Source organism: Chiloscyllium plagiosum, chromosome 30 (genome assembly GCF_004010195.1).
Source record: "Chiloscyllium plagiosum isolate BGI_BamShark_2017 chromosome 30, ASM401019v2, whole genome shotgun sequence".
Taxonomy (NCBI): Eukaryota; Metazoa; Chordata; class Chondrichthyes; order Orectolobiformes; family Hemiscylliidae; genus Chiloscyllium; species Chiloscyllium plagiosum.
The window spans coordinates 18,452,609-18,468,874 of NC_057739.1; the positions used below are offsets into that span (position 1 = coordinate 18,452,609).

The 16,266-nt window shown below is 41.4% G+C and overlaps 1 protein-coding gene across 1 annotated transcript in view; it reads right to left on the bottom strand.

Annotated features, from left to right (window-relative positions):
• LOC122564606 (collagen alpha-1(I) chain-like) overlaps positions 1-16,266 on the bottom strand; it is a 378,414-nt gene that overhangs the window by 217,147 nt on the left and 145,001 nt on the right. The window lies entirely within an intron of this gene.

Here is a 16,266-nt window from a genome sequence, read left to right on the forward strand (position 1 = left end):
TTCAGGGCAGTAGAAATGTCCCAAAAACACTTCTATACCCTAGAACAAATTACCAGAAACACTGGGAGGAAGATAACTGACTTGATAGCATGATCATGGTGGGCCCATGGGGTTAGGTAGATGTTGAAATTCCCACCTGGATCCATGTGATCTCACAAGGTTTGGTTTTGTGCCAGTTGGGGATTGTGCTGTGTCTGTTATGGGCCAGATAGTGAGCTCACAGGTCCTGACACCACAGCATCTACAACAGACCTGACATTCGGGGGGTGGGCAGAATTTAGAGACAATGGCATTCTGTGGGGAATATCTTTGTTTAGTATAAGACCCAATCAATATAAACGTTTGCAGTTAAGTTTATGATTGTATATAATATACCCATTCCTAATCCTTCCTGTTTTCCTTTGCAAAGGGACCATGCGCCATCTTTAGAGACAAAAATAAAATTGCAGATGCTGGAATCCAAAGTAGACAGGAAGGAGGCTGGAAGAACATAGCGAGCCAGGCAGCATCAGGAGGTAGAGAAGTCAACATTCCTGAAGGGATACACCAGGAATGTTGACTATTCCACTTCCTGGTGCTGCCTGGCTCGCTGTGTTCTTCCAGCCTCCTGTTGGCACCCTCTATAGGCAGATTAGTTTGGGTAATCTGGGAAGCTGGTCTTGAGGACTAGATGATTTTGCCGACCTGAAGTAATACTCTACGTAAGGGGTGGAATTATAAGGTAGGGCAAAAATCCCCTGGGCTAAAACCCTTTGAACTTGGGACATGAGTTTGTGCGATTCACATTTGAACTAAGATTCATTGAGCTCTCTGACTGAGACAGACAAGGCAATATACAAGCCGAGGGGCAGCTGTCTGGAACAAAAGTTTATAAAGACAGTATACACCAGTCTAACACCGGCACCTTCAAATGAGGGAAAGAAAGAGAACAAATAATCTTCTCATCCAGGAACCTCCATGTGACCAGAGAGTTGAGATACCCATCAGAACAGCGCCAGTGACATCCACCACCGTCAAAGCCGACTAAAGCCACTTTATGGGTGAGCATAAGGTCATCGAGATCGTCTGTCCCAGCTCAGGTAGATAGGGTAGGAAGGATGGACTTCGGGGTTGACGGTGCAGGGCACCCCCAGGGAAGGGAAGCAAGATAACACCCCAGGATTAGCATTATGTCTCTCTCTCTCTCCCCCCTTTCCCCTGACACCCAGTAACTAATAGCTCTGTAATTTTAAACCCAGAGTACCAAGTTGTGGCTGCAAGGGTTAACTAGGGTGCTAGTTAGCTGTCAGATAAATGTCACTTCACTTGATCTGTAACATTAGGTATTTTTGGAATATTCATTTTCTTTTTCAGTTATTGTACATATTTTCAATTTTGCTTGTTTTAATAAAGTCAGATATTCCTTTGCCTCTGAAGCATATGCCTCTCATTACATATTCCTGATGAAGGGCTTTTGCCCAAAACATTGATTTTCCTATTCCTCAGATATTGCTTGACCTGCTGTGCTTTTCCAGCACATCAATCTTGACTCATTATGTAAGCCCAGTGTCAGAACCAGGGAGCTGGTGTACAATAAGTCAACCAACACTCTCGACAAGGGAGTGCAACAAAGAGTTGCTAGACTGATTCCTGGGATAGCAGGACTGATGTATGAAGAGAGATTGGATTGGGTAGTACTATGTTTACTGGAGTTTAGAAGAATATAGGGTGAGGGAGGAGGAATCTCACAGAAACCCATAAATTTTTATTAGGAGTTGACTATGAATTCACCTGGTTAGTACAGAGATTTCAGATAGTAAGTTAAAGGGGGCTCTTTGTTAGATAGTTTTGCCTGTAATTTTTAGAAAGCTAAGTAAAATATAACTAATAGAGGGTTAGTCATGTGAGTTGGTGGGGTTTTGTGTTCCCGCCTGTGAGATGTGGTAAATAGTAGATGCCAAAAGCATTCCTGATAATTACATCAGGAAGTATAGCCAGTTCCTCACTAAATGAATGGATTGGCTTGAGCGGCATTTGAAGACAATAAGGAGCACACAAGTGGCAGACAGCATCATCGATGGAAGTTGCAGAAACGTGGTCACATCCAAAGTACAGGAAGATGTGGGGACTCCTGGGGACTCCAGGAGACTCCCTGTCAAACAGCTACTCCATTTTGGAGGGAGTTAGCCTATCAGGTAACAGCAGCAGCAGCAGCAAGAGCCAAAGCAGTGGCACCATGGCTGGCCCTGTTGTACACAGGAGAGGGACAGAGCATAGTAGAGCAATCGTAACTGGAGATTTCATAGTCAGGGGCACGGATAGGTTTCTATGGCCACGAGAGAGACTCCAGGATGGTATGCTGCCTCCCTGGTGCTAGGGTCATAGATGTCTCTGAGCGGGCAGAGGGTATCCTGAAACAGGAGGGTAAACAGGCATAAGTCATTGTCCGTATTGGCTCATATGAGAGAGGTAGGAAGAGTGACAAGGTCCTGCAATGACAATTCAGGGAGTTAGGTGGTAAACTAAAAAGTCGAACCTCTAGGGTAGTAATCTCAGGCTTATTCCCCTAAAGAGCCAGTGTAGTGGGGAGGGCTTCAGATATATGGATCATTGGGATGTCATCCAGAGAAGGGGAGGCCTGTACAAGAAGTACAGGTTGTACCTAAGCTGGAAGGGCACCAATATCCTAGCAGGTGGTTTAATAGTGGCATTCGGAAAGGTTTAAACTAGTGTGGCAGGGGGATGGAACCAGAGAGCAGATCAGTAAGTATAGAGACTGGAGAAGAGCTTGAGTCTGAGGCAAATATAGCTAAAAGGAAGAGCAGTCAGGGAGATGTTGCTGAGCTCAGCAGAACTGGAGGCTTGGTCTGTATTTGCTTCAATGCAAGAAATGTAACATGTAAGAATGATGAACTTAGAGCCTGGATTAACGCATGCAATTTTTATGTTGTTGCTATCACAGACACATGGTTGAAAAGAGGGAAAGGATTGGTAACAATGTTCTGAGATAGTGATGTTTTAGATGAGACAGAGGAGAAAACAAAAGAGGTGGGGGAATTTGCATCATTGGTTCGGGTACATATCCCAACTGTGTTGAGGGATGACACCCTGGAGGAATCTTGCAGTGAGGTATTATGGGTAGTGCTCAGAAGTAGGAAAGGTGCAATCACAATGCTGAGATTGTATCACAGATCTCCCGGCTGTCAATGAGAGGTAGAGGAAGAGATATGTAGTCAGATAAGATCCCTGCCTACCCCTCAAGATTAAGAAGACCTGTAGTCAAAGCATCATCAATTCTTTCAGGAATATGTATATGTATATACAGTAGGGGAATAATCAACATCTATCCTCATCACTTAAATAAGCAGTGTCAGCAGAAATATGTACCCTATAGTGTTTCATCTCAAGAAAGTTGATTATACTGGAAAGGATTAAAACCATGCATTCTGTAAGATGTCAAATCAATAACATTTGTACCCTAAAGTGTATCTCAAGCACAATTCAACCAATCCAACATAAAATGGGCAACAGGTACCAGTATCCAGTATCACAAAATACTAAATATTCTTATTTGGCAAGAAATTCCCTTTAGAAACTGATCGCAAACGATTGGAAATGATTTGGCTCCAAGTGCCTAAACTTTGGTAAAAGTACCAGAATAAGATTTCAACATCTGCAATAAACCTGTTACATCAACACCTGACTACAATCAACTCGCCAATAATATGGATTCTAACACACATGCAAGTCTAGACCACCCATGTATGAAGTCTAACTCTGAGACTATCACAAGATCTGCAAAAGATCGTCAAACCAACTGTACATTACATTGAAATATTGGATAACCTAAGAATCTATGTTTAATTATTGTTTCTGAGTAAGTAATTTTGCAGCTAACCTAACTATACATATATAATTATATTTTTGCAGTTTTAGTATGTGTAATTTTATCTTAGAGAAAGGAGGATGTGTTATTTATTTAAATGAACCAAAGACCAAGTTTGGAAATGACAGGCTAATAGGAACATGAAATAACATGAATAATAATTTGGAAAATGTACAGCTTGTGCATCTTTCTGGAGATAACCAGGATTCTAAACAAATTCCCAGCTATCAACTCTTTTGCAGTGATGAGCGCACAATTTGCAGCACACCCACATAGGAATGAACAGGGAGATATATATAGTAGGCACGCAACACCAGGTGTGAACAAGGAAAACATTTAGAGATTGAAATTACTGTCAAAACATGGAATTGTAGTCAAGAGCTAGCAGATTGGTTTATTTGATTATGATGAATATTTCATCTCTGCAGGTTATACAAATTATTTGAATAATCATGAAAAGTGTTAATCACAAGTGGTTTTCTCTTGGCTACTGCTCATGCATGTTCTGAAACATGAGAGTGATGTTTGGTGATTTAACCTCCTTGTCTCTTTCTATAAACAGGGAGAAAGTGAGAACTGCAGATGCTGGAGATCAGAGTCGAGTATGTGGTGCTGGCAAAGCACAGCTGGTCACGCAGCATCTGAGGAGCAGGAGAGTTGATGCTTCAGGCAGAAGCTCTTCATCATTCCTGGATGATGAAGAGTGGCGCTCTGAAAGCTAGTGCTTTCAAATAAACCTGTTGGACTATTGTGATGTGTGATTTTTTAAACTTTAACCTTGGTGAGTTTCCATCTTTAACTGCTGCAGTCCATTTGGTGCTGATACAACCCACAATGCTGTGAGAGAGGATGTTCCAGGTACACATCGTCATAACATTTAAGAAGGTGAGGCCACTTTTAAAATAATGCATTCAATTCTGGTCTCCCTATTATATGAAGGATGCTATTAAACCCAAAATGGTTCAGCGAAGATTTACAAGAATGTGGCCAGAATTGGAAGGTCTGAGCGATACGGAGCAGCTGAATAGGCTGAGGCTGTTTTCCCTGGAGCATCAAAGGCTGATGGCTGATGTATGGAGGGTATTTAAATCATTATAGGCACAGATAAGATGGATAGCCAAGGTCTTATTCCTAGTGTAGGGGAAAACTAGAGGGCATAGGTTTAAGGTGAGAGGAGAACAGTTTAAAAGGGACTAAGGGGCATCTTCTTCATGCAGAAGAAGGTGCACGTATGGAGAGAGCTGCCAGAGGAAATGGTGACGGCTGGACAATTACAGCATTTAAAAGGCATCTGGATGGGTATATGAATAGGAAGGATTTAGAGGGAGATGAGCCAAATGCTGGCAAATGAGATTAGATCAGTTTACAATATCTGGTCAGCATGGACAAGTTAGACTGAAGGATCTGGTTCCCTGCTGTATAACTCTCTGTCTCTATAAGAATTTAGATATCCACATGAAATGCCAAGGCATACAGGTTAAGAGCTAAGTGCTGGAAAATGAGATTAGATTAGTTAGATGCTTACTTTTGACCCATGTAGATATTATGGGCCAAGGGTCTTATTTTGTGCTATAGATCTCTGACTCCAGTTTGACAAAGTGACACTGAAGAAATGGCAATATATTTCCAAGTCAGGATGGTGAGTAGTTTGGAGGGAAATACATGTTCCCATGTATCTGTTAACCTTGTGCTTTGAGATGAAAGTGGTCATGGGCTTTGAAGGTGCTGTCTAGAAATTTGGTGAATGAGTATAGATAGTACACACTGTTGCAACTGAGCGTTGGCAATGGAGGGAGTGGATGTTTGTGAATGTGGTGCTAATCAAGTGGCTGCTTTGTGCTGGATGGCATCAAGCTTCTTGAGTGTTGTTGGACCTGTGCTCATCCAGTTAAGTGGGGAGTATTCATCACAGTCCTGGGTTGTAGATGGTGGGCAAGCTTTAGGTGTCAGGGAATGAGTTACTCAATGAAGGATTCCTAACTTGCATCACAGATCAGCCGTCCAGACGACTGAGCTAACCTAACTGTCTGACATTATTTATGTCTAGTTTCTGGTCAATGATGTGTAAATATATTGCTCTGAAGAACTCAGGATGAAATGTTTACTATTTTTAGAAAATAATTTTGTGCAACTGTAATAAAAAACACAGAATTCCAGAAATGTTTGGTAAAGTTATACCACAAGTGCAAAATTCAAGCATATTTCACACGAAATTCACCAGTCACACCTTTCCATCTGTTCTATAAACATATTGTTTGCATACAAATCTTCGTGCTTGCAACATTTCCTGGAGATGTCTGTCATTTATACATATAACTCCTCCCCACACAAAAAAACAGATTGGAAGTGTTTCATTGTTTAACAGAAATAATCTGCTGATAGTAGGCTACACACCAATATTTAAGGGTTGCATGCCCCACTTATTTGATAGTCAGTGCCCTTGAGAGTATGTTTCTCTGCCTTTAAACAAATATTATGCCAATATCTGCACAATTTGCATCCAAATTTCTGCCAGTCTTGTTGAAAGCAAAGCAATTCGTACTCAACCATCTTTTGCAAGCACTTGGACAAGCAGATAATCCAATGGTTTCATCTTATTCAAAGGACAGCCCTTCCTAAAATGCAGCATTTCCATAATTTTAAATATCAACACGGTTTCTGTGCTTGAATCCTGGAAGTTTCTTTTCCTGATTATAATGATCTTTTTTGTTATGTTATTGTTATAAAACCTAATGTTATTTTGCAGTGATAATTGTTTTCCACATAACTAAGTATTTCATAGATGCTTTGCAAACTGGAAAACTTACTACAGGAAAATGTGGACTGGGAGATCCTGCTTAAAATCATTTCATTTGATTTAAGTTTTATAACTTGTGCACTTGAAAATGAAAGCATAGCATGTAAGTTAGCTCACTTGAAGGTTCATTTTCAGATATTTGTCACCATACTAGGTAACATCATCAGTGACAGTCTCTGGTGAAGTGCTGGTGGTATATCCTACCTCTCTATTTATAGGTCTTGGTTTCTTAGACCTTATCTCCTTTCCCTTGAGAAAAGGAACTGGCAATGAAATCACCCAACTTAAGAAACCAAGACCTATAAATAGAGAGGTGGGACATACCACTAGTGCTTCACCAGAGACTCTCACTGATGATGTTACCTAATATGGTGACGAAACGTCTGAAAACAAACCTTCAAGCTCAGCGAGCTAACTTACATACTTATCTTCAACCTGAGCTACAAATCTTCTAAAAAATCACTAATGGAAACTTAACATTTGGATTTCATGCAGACTGCTGCAACATCAACTATCAAAACTACCACCAAGCAGATTTAAAAATAAGACAAGATCCACAATATATGGAAACTGGATGTTTGCTCTTTAATAATAAAGTATTCGACAAAGTTTGATTTGCAATCCATCTGTACACTTCTGGTTTCATCTTAATGGGTATATAAAGGCTAAACCTATTGGCAGCAATTGGAGCCAGCTGGCAAGAACCCTGTGTCATCACTTTTGAAGAAGGCTTGCAGCATCATGTCCCAGTCAGGCATGCCCTGGACAGCAGAGGGCCTTCCCCAAGATCAGAGACCCAAGGGGCAGAAGACCCACTCTCTAAGAGCTGCTGACTTGGCCAACGTCTTTATTAAACTTAGTGGCATCAGGAGGCAGTGGCTAATGCCATTACTCTATCCATCTGAGTCTCATGGACCCAGATGAGTGAAGGCAAATGGGGGTTGTGTGAAGTGACAACAACATAATCCCCTGGTGGCAGATTCTATGATAAGACACAGAGTGCCTTTGAATAATGGACTGTCACTGCAACTGCAGAATCCCAGAAACAATCCTGCATGGATTGTTTGTTCTGCTCCATGAATAGCAATCTCCCAACATGTCACTGGGTTAATGCCAGCAACATTGGGAAGAGGCTCCATTAATTGCTCAGTTAAGGGCCTCAATTTGGAGTGAGTTGGGACTCTACAAGTCTTCAAACCACATACTTAATCCAGTTGGAGGTGGAAAGTTAGCAGAGTCCCCATCATCTAATTAAATATATCCCACCTCCAAATATTGGCCTAGCCTGTGAATGAATATTAAACAAACAACCATGGGGAGGTCACTAAATTCTACCCAGGTTTGAGAGCATGTTGAGGGAAAAAATACAGTGCACATGGTTACAGAGCTACGGAATCATAAGTACAAAATAAATCCATAGCTTGGTCCATAAATCCATTGCAATATAACTGGAAAATCAATTCACTTACTGTGCAGAGGAGGAGGCTGTAAAATATTTTGTGATTACAAATCCAAACAGTCTTGATGCAGGAATGGAGGAAGTATTTCACCTGGAAGTGTTTCAGAATTTATGGAAGAGAATGGACATTTCTAATTGAAATTTAATTTGCTTCAAGTTTAATAACTTCAGGAGATGGATAGACTCCAGCTTTAAAGCTTGTCTGATAGATACCACCCTCTCGTATTTCACTTCTCGGCTTCAGATTTCCAAGCGATAAATTTCTTTTCTGATAGATACCAGTCGATGGTTAGCTGCCACCTACTGAAACCAGTCAATAAAACATCGAATCGATATTGTGTCATCTAGTTGCTTTATCCCATCCTTGCTCATCTCATCAACCTGTTCTGGAATTTCTTCCCTAAATCCTTAAGTTCCTCTTTTTCTTCTTAGTAAAACCGACCACTGACCAAGACTTTGATCATCATTCCCACTGTCATTCTTTGGCTTGGTGTCCCTACAGGTTGGGATCACTTTCTGTTAATTTCTCTGAAATGCAGTAAAATGTTATTCTAATTTAAAATGCTAACTCTCTGTTCTATTTCCCCCTTATGTTCTACGTCAATGGAAACTGCCTTAGAAGAAGAATCTTACCTCTAACCAATTCCTTCATTTCAATGTTGGCTGTTATTTTGCAGCTACCTCAATAATCCTGTCAATACAAATCTGCCCTGACATGCATATAGCACCATGTGGTAAATGTGCTGAAATAAGTGCACGGAACGTAAATTGAAGATTTGCAAGAACTAAGTCCATTTTAGATATCAAATGTACATTAAAAGGTTTTAACAAATAACTTATTTTCTCAAAGGTGAAGCCTAAATACCTCAGCCATGTTCTTGGGATGACAGGCAACTCAGGTACACTGTTGAATAACTGGATCAGGCTGAATGTGAACTGGAACATACTGTGACCACCCAGTGGCTGAAGGTACAGGTACCAACATAAGAACAGAAAAACTAGAAGCAGGAGGAGCTAATTTAGCCCCTCAAGCCTGCTCTGCCATTTGATACAATCAAGGCTGGTTGCATCTCGGCCTCAGCTCCACTTTCCTGCCTACCCTTTAACCCATCAATAGCTAAAAATCTGTCCAAACTTTTCTTAAATTTATTCAATGTTCCAGCATCCAACGCACTCTGGGATAGTGAATTCCGCAGATACAGATGCACTACAATGGTGGAACAGCCAAAATTGGAAATTGCTAAGGGACCAGAATTGAAACAGTGTGGATATCTGAAGATTGTGGGGTTAGGAGTGATCACCACGCTGGGGAAGTGCAAGGCTATTAAGGCATATGGGGAAAAGGAAAGTAAATTGAAAAACTGAAATGTTTTGTAAGTGGGAGATTAACATGATCAGCTGATACAGGTGGAGATGATGGCTGAACAGTACTTGGAGTCAAATAGGACATGGGCAACAGATAGTTTGACAGCATTCACTTACAGAAGCTGAAACATGGGAAGCCAATCAGGAGACGATTAGAATACAGTCAGTTCCGTTATAATGCCGGTCCCGTTAACGTGACTGTAACATGATTGGTGAATTGGTAATGCTGTTTCTAAAATGCGAACTTGTAAAACGTGTGTTGGCTATAACGCGATTAGATCGCCAATGGTTTAAGCGTTATTTGTATTGAACAAATTTTGTATAGCACAGGAACAGAACTATCACATCATAGAAGAAATGACGGTAATCAAATTTGGAAGTAACAATAAATATTATGAATATATCTCCCTAGTTGCTGTTCCAGAAACACCCCAGTAGTGAGGCTAGTCTGGGTCACAATAACAAGACAGAAAAGTCTCTTGATCAGATGGGCCAAAGGACTGAGAAGTGGCAGATGGAATTTAATTTAGTTAAATGCAAGGTGCTGCATTTTGGGAAAGCAAATCTTAGCAGGACTTATCCACTTAATGGTAAGGTCCTAGAGAGTGTTGCTGAACAAAGAGACCTTGGAGTGCAGGTTCATTACTCCTTGAAAGTGGAGTCGCAGGTAGATAGGATAGTGAAGAAGGTTTTTGTTATGCTTTCCTTTATTTCCTTGCATTGAGTACAGGAGTTAGGAGGTCATGTTGTGGCTGTACTGGACATTGGTTAGGTCACTTTTGGAATATTGTGTGCAGTTATGGTCTCCTTCCTATCGGAAAGATGTTGTGAAACTTGAAAGTGTTCAGAAAAGATTTACAAGGATGTTGCCAGGGTTGGAGGATTTGAGCTATAGGGAGAGGTTGAATAGGCTAGGGCTGGAGTGTCGAAGGCTGAGGGGTGATCTTATAGAGGTTTATAAAATCATGAGGGACATGGATAAGATAAATAGACAAAGTCTCTTCCCTGCAGTGGGGCGTCCAGAACTAGAGTACGTAGGTTTAGGGTGAGAGGGGAAAGACATCAAAGGGACCTAAGCAGCAACTTTTTCACACAGAGGGTGATATGTGTATGGAGTAAGCTGCCAGAGGAAGTGGTGGAGGCTGGTATGATTGCAACATTTGAAAGGCATTTGGATAGGTATATGAATAGAAAGGGTTAGGAGGGACATGGGCCGGGTGCTGGCAGATGGGACTAGATTGGGTTGGGATAGCTGGTCGGCATGGACGAGTTGGACCAAAGGGTCTGTTTCCATGCTGTACATCTCAATGACTCTATAAGAGGTGGATTCAGAGAGGAATACACCTAACTGAAAAAGATGAGAATTTTCAACTCAGGCCTGAAAATGCATTCGGCGGTCTGAACTTTACTAAAGATTGGTTTAGTTTCAACTGTGCTGAGCTTCTCTTTGTGAGGCCTCACAATATTTTCCAAAATCCAACTTGGTACCTATGTACTGGGCCCCTATGGCACGCTGTTCATTGTTTCTGTAGCAAAGCAGCTACTCTTAACTGTCCTCTGTGCAATTGGAGCTGGTGAAAGAATGCTGGCCTCGCCAGTTACTCCCACACTAACTGAATGAAAAGAAAATCTTCCCTCTCTCCCAGCACCATATTTAAACTGCAAGTGTACACCAGATCAAGCACTGCCTGTCCGAATACCAAAATGTCCATGTGCCTGCAGCTAAGTGAGAATCATTGCCCATTGCTGGGCACTGCTCCGATTACTGCTATCGTGAGTGTGCCCGGATTCCTTATTGTGATACTTTCTCTCTTTTGTCTGCTGCAGGTAACAGTCTCCACAGACAAGAGGGTGACACTGCCAAGACCTCTATCTCTGAGGAAGAAACAATAGGTCCCTCAGAGGATGCACCAGCAAGGCAGCCTCAGACACTGACACTTCGGTGAGTATGTTTGCTGGTTAGGGTTGGGGGCACATGCATCTCTGCCACAGCCAAGGAAGAAATGCCCCAGGCCACTGGCACTCAGAGGGGGTGCCAGAGACCACATACCCACTCAGCTTCAGGCAGGAGAGGACTCTGTGGTGTCAGCAATTCGAAACTTCATACAAATGCACAGACAGACACAGAAACATCAAGCAGATTTGTTGGAGACACAAGGCAACTGAGTCGAAGATTGGAGAAGTATTCTGAAGGAGGGCCACTGGACATGAAATGTTAACTCTGCTTTTTCTCCACAGCCAGACCTGCTGTGTTTCTTCAGCAATTTCTGGGTTTTTTTGGTTCCCCAGCATTTACTATTCTTTTGTTCTTTGTTAACCTCTTTATTTAACTGTTCATCTCCACACTTTACTCAATGAATTCCATGCATACAAAGTCATCACACCAGACATACTAATGTATGTACCCAATCCAAGCTGGTGCCAACTGTTGATGATGCCTGCTTTCCACATTATCCCCTTTCCTTGCCCTGCTTCATCATCTACCTTATAGGTCGAGTTATGTCCCTTCACAGTTGCTATCTTCTCTGCATCCCAGAAAGTTACTTCCAATCCTCACCATCAAAATTCCCAGCATCCCTTCTGCAGTATCAGTCTGATAACTCCTCCTTTGATATTTTGTGGACAGAACCCCCTGGGGACCAGACGCAAAACTGGCTTATAGCCACTCCCTGGTCTAGTTGCACTTGACCCACAGTGCTGACCAGAGCTGAAAGGTACTAGAGTACTCCAAAGTGCACCACCTGGCATGTGGATTGGAGATGTGCCATGAGGGTGGGATGGAGCTGGTACATGTCTGATGCCAATGCCTATGGGCATGGTCACAGACCATGGGAGTGTGTTATGGATAATGGTGACTGCTATCCAAGATGGAGGACAAGAGGAATATGCGGCAAGCTGGAGTCACCATGCACGTGCTCTGACTTCATGCTGGGAACCGTCACTGTGTATATTCTGTCCAGCATCTGAGAAAGTGGGAAACGGCTGATCAATGAGGCAATTTTAACTAACACTGAGGTGTTAATGCATACAATTACATACAACTAGGTCACTTGCTGCTCCCTAGCGAAACTGTCATCTCACTTTCAAAATTTGGCTGGAGAATGCGACTCTTTGCTCTTGGTAGCGAGGATATCCTCACTGCTGATCTCACCCTACTTTCCCAACTTTCTCACTAACATGGACTGTATTTATACAGTTAATTCTTTTTAACCCCAGTTTTATTTCTACATTCTGATGATTCACTCTCTTCAGCGGTGTTTGTAATTATATGTCAATTATTCTATACTAATTTACGTAAATTGTTGGAAAGCCCTGGGCTGTATAAATATTCAAATCCTATCCTTAATTACTGTCATAATATATACAATAATTATTGAAGTCATTTGGGGAATATTAAAAAATCATATAGCTTTTAGTCAGGAATGATTATGCATATTACATTTGTAGTTCCTCAAAAAGATTTCCTTTATATTAACACATGCAAGCCTTCAAGTACTGTGAGTGCTGATTCTAAAATATTCTTTGATTATTGCTGCCATTTGTACTACCACAATTGGAATTATATGGAAAATAGCCAGCATGGAGACTTACCTACTCAGAGAATTTGTAATCCTAGGTAGACCAGTTGGTTTTAAGAATAACAACCCACTGAATCCAGCTGCCATGATGCCAAATGTTCTCTGCAGTGTTTTTGTCAAAACTCACTCCTGTCAGAACAATTCTCCCCTTTGCAGTTCACATATCTGCTATTTGTTTGGAAATTTTCAAGAATTGGCAGCACAGTGGCTCAGTGGTTAGCACTGCTGCCTCACAGCACCAGCACAGTGGCTCAGTGGTTAGCACTGCTGCCTCACAGCACCAGGATCCCAGGTTCGATCCCAACCTCGGGTGACTGACTGTGTGGAGTTTGCACATTCTCCCCATGTCTGCGTGGGTGTGCTCCGGTTTCCTCCCACAATCCAAAGATGTGCAGGTTAGGTGAATTGGCCATGCTAAATTGCCCATAGTATAGGGTGTATTAGTTAGAGGAAAAAGGGTGGGTTACTCTTTGGAGGGTCAGCGTGGACTTGTTGAGCCGAAGGGCCTGTTTCCACACTGCAGGGAATCTAATCACCTATTGAAGGTTTTATCACACAATTGACAAGTCAGTTACAAAGTTTATGACCCAACGATGCAAAGCCAGCTTCAGAGTGATAAGTTAAACTGCATGAGAAATGTCACTGTGGTCCAATGTTCACTATGTGTTGAGCTTTGACTGATTTGAATGGCTGCATGAATTTCTACTGGATCAGAGAAAGAACACAAAATCGGTGGCTAATTTGAATGAAGGAATTAGGTTTCAAATGGGAGTTATGAAGAAAGAAATACAATGTCACTTATGCAGATTTTTAGCTAATAATGAAATGATGCTGCTGAAATATTTCATTTATCTTCTTCTTTAAGTCTCACTACAAAACCTATCCCAATGTAAATTAGCAGTCTGCTTATCCACTAAGAACTATTGTGTTCAATCTGTCGCCATTAGCTTTTGAAATGAGTTATAGTTTTATCATTTTCCATTCGAGAATAACATTTTCTATCTTGAACCGTGAAAAGTAAAATTGTAAGGAACTAGTAATACAAATTGTCATAGAATCACAAAGAATCTTTTTAAAATAAAGTGCAGCCAATCTGGTTCTCTGATGCAAGGAGGATAAAAGTTAATTTTCTGTTGTAATATGTGTGAATTTGATATACACAGACATACACTGGTCTCAAGCAATCACTTAGAAATAGGTCTGGATGTTACAAAAGCTAACTGATGAACTAATATTGAAAATAAAGTATCACCCAGTGACTTCCTCATAAGAAGTGTAGAGCATTGCTTGGTTTTTCACCATAGTCCCCTAGGAGGTAGCAAAGAGCCAGCTGTATCATGAGTAACTATTTGAAGATCGCTTCAGTATATGCAACAGAATTCAGTTTTATGTACTTGTTGCAATTTAAATTCAGTTAGCTAATACTTCTGGAACACGAAGCCAGCCTCCATAATGATGATCATGAAGATACTGGATTGCTGTCAAAAACCATCTAGTTCAGGTAAGAAAATCTGCTGTCCTTCACTGGTCTGGCTTACATGGACGACAGACTCACAGCAATGCAGTCAAGTTGTAACTTCCCACCAGGGACAATGCCCCAGAAATAAAAATGGCTGTGGTGGGGGTCAGAGTGAGTAGGAAGAGATGTAGACCACTCGATTAAAATGGAGTTTAAGGGGGAAATAATGCACTCCAAGCCTGATGGTGCCCGCTTCTCTCGAAGGATCATGAGGATGTTGGTGGACTTCAAATGCACCCTTTCTAAGGACACCCAGGCATTAGTTTAGTTGCAGAACAGAATCAGCCCACTGCCTCAATCTGTTGATAGCCAATTGGCCAGGTCCTCAAGGAATTCTCTTCCCAGTGATAGATGAGTTGGGGCTTGAACCCTGTGAAATAACTCCCATCACCAAGTCTCTCTTTATTTACACATGAGTAGTCCTTGACATTAGTGTCATCTTATTCTGGGTCAGGTATCAGATTGTCAGTATCTCTGATTCTTAATCTTTTTTAAGCCAGGGCTCCCTGATTGGAACAGATTAACAGCCCTAGTCAGGGAACTTACATTCTATGAGGTCCATCCGAGTGACCTTGTTACAATCACCACACCCTGGCCTCCCTGCCTCAGATGTCAGGACACTCTGCTGTCCTATATGAACCATCTAAGAGCCCAATTCTCTTTTTATGAAGCCAACATCTTGTAGCTCTTCGTTTTAAGAAAAAAACCTTTTCGGAAATGTTTGAACACATCTCAAGGGTCGTTGGGAATTAAAACCCAGCTCAACTGGCCAAGAGGAAAATGTACTACCTCCAACTCCCTTAAGAATCCTCAACAATATGTCATTTATTAAATTAAATCAGATCACCCACGCCTCTAAGTAAATCAACAAAGGATAAGCATTGACCAGCAGGGGTATTACGTGACAAAGCTGCTCCTTTAACAAGGTTATGCTGTCCTTGACTTTTTTTTGCAAAGAGGTCGTAAATAACACAGGCTCTGAAAAGTCTGGGTTGAAGGGTTTTAGGGTCGATGTGATTATAGCTATCAGATACTGCCTCAGGCAGATGGCTTTCATGTTTAAAAAATACACTTGTACAATGACCAGTTCTCCCAGCTCAGCTTTTCTCTGGTTTGGTTTGGTTTTTAGCTACACCCAAAGAAGCAGGTTCAGGTTGGTACTCTCTCCCTGTAAGAACCTGTGTTTGATTTTACCTTTTGTCCCAAGGGGTTTTGTGGATATTGTTGTAAGTATTTAGAAGAGCATCATTAAGTTAGGATGATTTATTGGATTTTCAGGGAGGTTAAGTTATTTGGTATTCTGTTTTCTGTGCTTTGCGTTTCATTCAGTGATCTTGTATATAAATTCTGTTTTGTTTAAAACTAAGTGGTTTGATCAATGGCACTTCTCCTGGAATATCCATCGCCGACGGGAAACAACTAGCAAAATTCGGGTCTGGGCTACCTTCTTGAAATATTTTGAGGGGTCTGGCCTGATGCAGAACAGCTGTCAATGGGTTAAAATCCTGGAACTCTGTCCGAATTGTGGGAATTATTCGACAGTAAGACTGCAGTGGTTGAAAAACATGGAACGTTATCACTTTCTTCAGGGCAATTGGGGATCAAATTTTTAAAAAGCTGACAATAGTTGCACACTGGGGAACCTGTATTCTAAACATGAAACAAAAGCATTTCAGTGTTCTC